Source organism: Chrysochloris asiatica, unplaced genomic scaffold (genome assembly GCF_000296735.1).
Source record: "Chrysochloris asiatica unplaced genomic scaffold, ChrAsi1.0 scaffold00035, whole genome shotgun sequence".
NCBI classification, from domain to species: Eukaryota; Metazoa; Chordata; class Mammalia; order Afrosoricida; family Chrysochloridae; genus Chrysochloris; species Chrysochloris asiatica.
This window is the reverse complement of record NW_006408553.1, coordinates 20,966,385-20,972,176: the sequence shown is the minus strand read 5'-3', so window position 1 is coordinate 20,972,176 and position 5,792 is coordinate 20,966,385. Positions and strand designations below refer to the sequence as shown.

General features: G+C 39.1%; 1 pseudogene; it reads left to right on the top strand.

Annotated features, from left to right (window-relative positions):
• LOC102840421 overlaps positions 1 to 5,414 on the top strand; it is a 24,447-nt pseudogene extending 19,033 nt beyond the window's left edge.
• Positions 5,415 to 5,792: the final 378 nt, after the last annotated feature.

Sequence of the window (5,792 nt, the reverse complement as noted above, 5' to 3'; positions counted from 1 at the left end):
TTGGAGAGGGATGTCATGCTGGGTAAGGTGGAGGGTCAGAGAAAAAGAGGAAGACCTCTAATGAGATGGATTGGTCAGGTGGCATCATTGATGGACTCAAGTGTGGCAGTGGTAGTGAGGTTGGCCCAGAATCAGACATTGTTTTGTTCTGCTGTGCATGGGGTCGCTATGAGTCGATTCCGACTCAACGGCACCTGACAGCAACAACAACAATAATGGTCTGTTCCACAGTTTGCCACTGGCCTTGTTTTGAGTGATGATATGGAGCTTTTCCATCTTCTCTTTCTGCAGATGTAGTTAATTTGATTTCTATGTATTCCTTTTAGTGAGGTCCATGTGTATAGTCATCTCTTATGCTGTCTAACGAATGTGTTTGAAATGAATAAATCATTGATTTTGCAGAATTCGATTATATAATCTCTAGCATCGTTTCTATTACCAAGGCCATATTTTCCAACTACTGATCCTTCCTCTTTGCTCCCTACCTTTGCATTCCAATCACCAATAATGAGCAATACCTCTTGATTGCATGTTTGATGAATTTCAGATTGTAGAAGTTGGTAGAATTCTTCTATTTCATCCTCAGTGACTTTAGTGGTTGGTGCATAAATTTGAATAATAGTGGTTTTAACTGGACTTCCCTGTAGGTGTGTGGATATTATACTATCACAGACAGCGCTGTACCTCATGATTGATCTAGGTGTGTTCTTTTTCATAATGAATGCAACACCATTCCTCTTTAATTTGTCACTTCTGGCATAGAAAACAATGTGGTTGTCAGGTTCAAAATGGCCAATTTCAGCTCACTAATGCCTAAGATATCAATGTTTATGCCTTCCATTTTATTTTTGACAACTTCCAGTTTTCCCAGATTCATACTTCGTACATTCCATGTTCTGATTTTCAATGGTTGTTTACAGCTGTTTTTCTTCATTTTGAGTTGTGCCCCATCAGCAAATGAAGGTCCCGTGGGCTTTTCTTCCATGGGCTTTACTCCATTCGCGTCGTCACAGTCAAGTCTACTTTGAGGAGGCAGCTCTTCCCCAGTCACATTTTGAGTGCCTTCCAACCTGATGGGCTCATTTTCTGGCACTATATATGACAGTGTTTCTCTGCTATTCATAAGGTTTTCAGTGACTAAATATTCGAAAGTAGTTCATCATTCCTTCTTCCTAGTATGTCTTTGTCTGGAAGCTCATCTGAAACCTGCCCACCATGGGTGACCCTGCTGGTATTTAGAATACCTCTGGCATAGCTTTCAGATCACAGCAACTCACAAGCCAGCACAGTACAACAAACTGACAGTGCTCTCAAACTGATTCTGATTCACAGTGACCCTGTGAACAACAGTACTATAACTCCTTGGTCCTGAGCCATTCTCACTGTCCTTCCTTTGTCTGAAGTCATTGTTTCAATCACTGTGTCAATCCTTCTTGTTGAGAATCTTCCTCTTTTTCACTGACCTTACAAAGATACCCTTCTCTGGGGACTAATCCCTCCTAATAACATGTCCAAAGTGCATAAGAAAAATTCTTGCCATTTTACTTACTAAAAAATTTTCTTGACGTATTTCTCCCAAGATAGATTTGTTTGCTCTTTTTGCAGTCCATGGTTTATTCAATATTTTTTACCAACACCATAATTCAAAGGCATCGGTTCTTCTTCAGTCTTACTTATTTAAGTCCTCTTCACTTTCATCAAGAAAGGTTGTGTCATCTGCATTTATCAGGTTGTTTTTGTCTTCCTTTAATCCTGATACCATGTTCTTCTTCATAGTCTAGTTTCTCAGATTATCTGGTCAGCATTAGATTGAGTTAATATGTTGAAAATATAGAAACCTGACACACACATTTCCAGATTTTCAATAGTATGTCCTTGCTCTGTTTAAATGCTTGCTTCTTGGTCTAGGTACAAGTTCTGCATGAGCATAATTGTTTTAAAATTTCCAGTCTTCACAACGTTTCCCATAATTTTTATGATCCATACAGATTGTAGAAACAAGAAGTATATTGACATTAACATTTAACACATATTCTTTGTAAAACAGTTGCTTATTACAGTGGTTATGACTTGTATTTTGTTCTAAAAATTTAAGACGATGTCTTAAGAAAAAAATAAAGTGTAGTGTTTGTAATCTTTGAGCTCTATCTGCCCAATGAAAGACTTTCTCTGTGATTATTAATAGTAAAAAAAATGAAATGAATCTCTTACTGTTACTAATGTGACAATGTGACTTCCATTGTTTTCCAACTTTGTTGTTGTTGTGAAGTGTCATCGAGTCAATTGCAACCCATAGCGACCCTGTATAGGGTTTCCAAGGAGCAGCTGGTGAGCTTGAACTACTTACCTTGCAGTTCAAATGACTTTGCAGTCTGGCACATTAACCCACAGTGCCACACCAGGACTCTAACTTTAGATTCTTGTTATTACTTATTTTTTTATCATTAAGATAGAAAAGTATTGCTTGTGTAGGAAACAATTTTTCTCAAAATTTTTTCCTGAAACTCTGATTTCTGTAATAAATCCTTCAACTCAATAAATGTGATCAGATTTTAGCCTAAGGATGGAAACAAAATTAAACTTCTCATTGTGTTTAGCTGTCTCTTTGCCTCTCTCTCCTTTCCCAGTGCCCTATTTTTGCCTCCTTATTACTTAACCTTAAACGTTCCAAATATTATTGTCACTTTGGACTACCTTCCTTCTAGTTTATTCCCCAGCCTATGTGGTATAGTTTGTTATCTTCTGTTTCCAAGAAACATTGGTGCCACAATGTCTCAGGCTATACCATTCCTAGAAATGAATTTTCACTCCTCAGAACATGCTTAGAAATGTGAGAACACTGGAATTTGTGTGGGCACAGAATGGACATGCTGAAAAAGGTCAACAGAACACAAGGGGAAATATGATTTTTTAAAGTCTGTTTAAATTTAAATATTATGTGTGCTAGGGAGGAGTATTTATAATGACAAACATAAGTTACTTCTTTATTCTCCTTTAGGGTGGATCCTAGTTAAGATATTGATATTTTTAAAGGTTTAAGAATATCCTTCTAAGGAAAATTTAAAGCACTTGCTGAGAATTTTCAAGATGTTATCCAAATATTTCCCTAATAAATATTATTACTATAATCAACTTTTACAATTATAAACATAATCATCATTAACTTTCCATTTGTAGGATGTCTTTTACTTTTCAAAATGTTTTAACATTAGATTTGACCTAGATTATATGGATGAGAGCATTAAAAAAAAACTTCAAACTTTAAAATTATTTTATTGACAATTATAAAAGGAGCCCTGGTGACACAGTGGATTACATGTTGGGCTGTTAAACACAAGGTAAATGGTTCAAACCCACCCACTGCTTCATGGGAGAAAAATAAAATACTCTGCTTTCATAAAGATCTACAGTCTCAGAAACCCTAGGGAACACATCTACTCTATCCTATAAGGTTGCTATAAGTCAGTATGAGTTTGGTTTGGCTTGTGGTATCTTATTTGTTTCCTCTAAGATAAATATTATTGCTCATATTTTACACATGAGGAAGCTGGGCCATTAAATAGTTAAATAATTTGAGTAAGGTCCCCTAGTGAGTTAATGCTAGAAGAAAAGGATAGAGCTCAGCTGTGTCTGACCTCAGAATACATGCTCCCTACCATCTGCATCAGGAGTGCCTGGGTGGTACAAGCATTGAACACATTCAGCTGCTAACTGAAACGTTAAAGGTTTGAGTCCACTCAGAGTAGCATTGGAAGAAAGATCTGGAACTCTACTTCCAAAAGGTCACAACCATTGAAAACCACGACAAGTAAGAATTAACTCAATATAATTCAAACTGATGGATCCAAACATAGATGACTCATCCTTCTTTAAAGTCACCCCCATTAATGGGAAATGCACAAAATCTGCCTGTCATGAAGAATGTTAAGTAGGGATCAATAGCTTTAGTGAAGTATTCTTGGAAAATGTGTTCCCTAGTGAGGGATTTGGGAACTTAGCACCACAAGAAAAAGAAACAGAGGAACTATCAAAGGACCTCAGTTTTTACCCTATAGATCTGACATGTTTTGTTGTTGTTAAGTGCCATCAAGTCGATTCTGACCCATAGTGACCCTGTTTAGGATTTCCAAGGAGCGATTATTGTGGTTCAAACTGACCTTGAGGTCCAGCGCATTATCCTGCAGCGCCACACCAGGACTCCAGATCTGACATTTAACCATTAGTAATTCTGGATCAGGAGACAATTACCTAAAAATATAAAGTCTCAAAACTTTATTCAGTTAGATGAAGTTTAAAATGCAAACACAAGTGTGTCTCTGAGTGACATTTAATGCATCCTTTTCTACTCCACATATCTCCCAAGAGAACTCTTCAGACAGGTTTCTATGGAAATGCAATCCAAATGCTTTGAGGAAGTGAATCAAAAAGTGTTTCCTCTTTGGCCCATGGGACCCAAACATGCTGGTTCCTGTAAGAGATAGAACTTGAAAGGCAAACACAAATCAGAGGAGACTGCATACACAGATTCTGTATTAGCATGGAATCTTCTACTTGAAGGTATTTTGGAGAAGAATTTTTATAGTTTTGGATCTTGATTTGCTACACAAGAATTCTGTTCACTATGCTATTCGTACTATCGTCTTTAAAAATAAGCAGTAGGGGTGGTAGTGACCTTCAATATCCTCCAGGAAGTTCTTTGTGGGGTGGAACTAGAAGATGAAAAGGTGAAAGACGGTTCTTAGGGGAACTCATCAGAACTCTGAACGTGGCCAAGTTGCCGGCTGATGCCGAGATTGTCTGTGTGCCTCCTACTGCCTACATTGATTTCTCCAGGCAGAAGCTAGATCCTAAGATTGCTGTGGCTGCTCAGAACTGCTACAAAATAACTAAGGGGACCTTCACTGCGGAGATCGGCCCTGGCATGATCAAAGACTGTGGTGCCACCTGGGTAGTCCTGGGCACTCAGAAAGAAAGCACGTTTTTGGAGAGTCAGATGAGCTGATTGGGCAGAAAGTGGTCTAGGTGCTGGCAGAGGGACTCAGAGTAATTGCCTGAATTGGGAAGAAGCTAGATGAGGGGAAAGCTACCAACACTGAAAAGATCATTTTCTGGTAAACCAAGGTCATCACAGATAATGTGACTGACTGGAGCAAGGTCGTCCTGGTTTATGAGCCATTGGCACTGGCAAGACTGCAACACCCCAAAAGGCCCAGGAACTACATGAAAAGCTCAGGGGATGGCTTAGGTCCAATGTCTCTGATTTAGTGGCTCAGAGCACTCATATCATTTATGTAGATTCTGTAACTGGAGCCACATGCAAGGAACTGGCAAGCCAGCCTGATGTTGATGGCTTCCTGGTGAGTAGTACATCCCTCAAGCCTGAATTTGTAGACATCATCAATGTTAAACAATAAGCCTCATCCATCTCCTGATCTTTTCCTGCTGAGCCAGAGACTAGGCAGCCCAGAAATCCAATAACTGCCCCCAACCACCACAAAAGCTTCTGATGGTGTCACCATCCCCTCCCCTGGCTTAATAAAAAAGGTGTCTTCCTTTACCCTTTTACACCTTCCAATGGGTGTGACCAGACCAATCACTTCTCCACTTACTGATACTGGCTGTACAAAACATGTCACCTAGGTGACACCTCCTTGATTGAGAGGTGGAAGGGGTGGAACTTAGATACCCTCAGGCCCTAGTAAAGCCTAGAAAGAGAAATCAGCCTTCTCTCCCACTTCTTTCCCCAGAAGTTAGGGGTGCTACCCTTTCCCATGATTCTAACATCTGTGTGT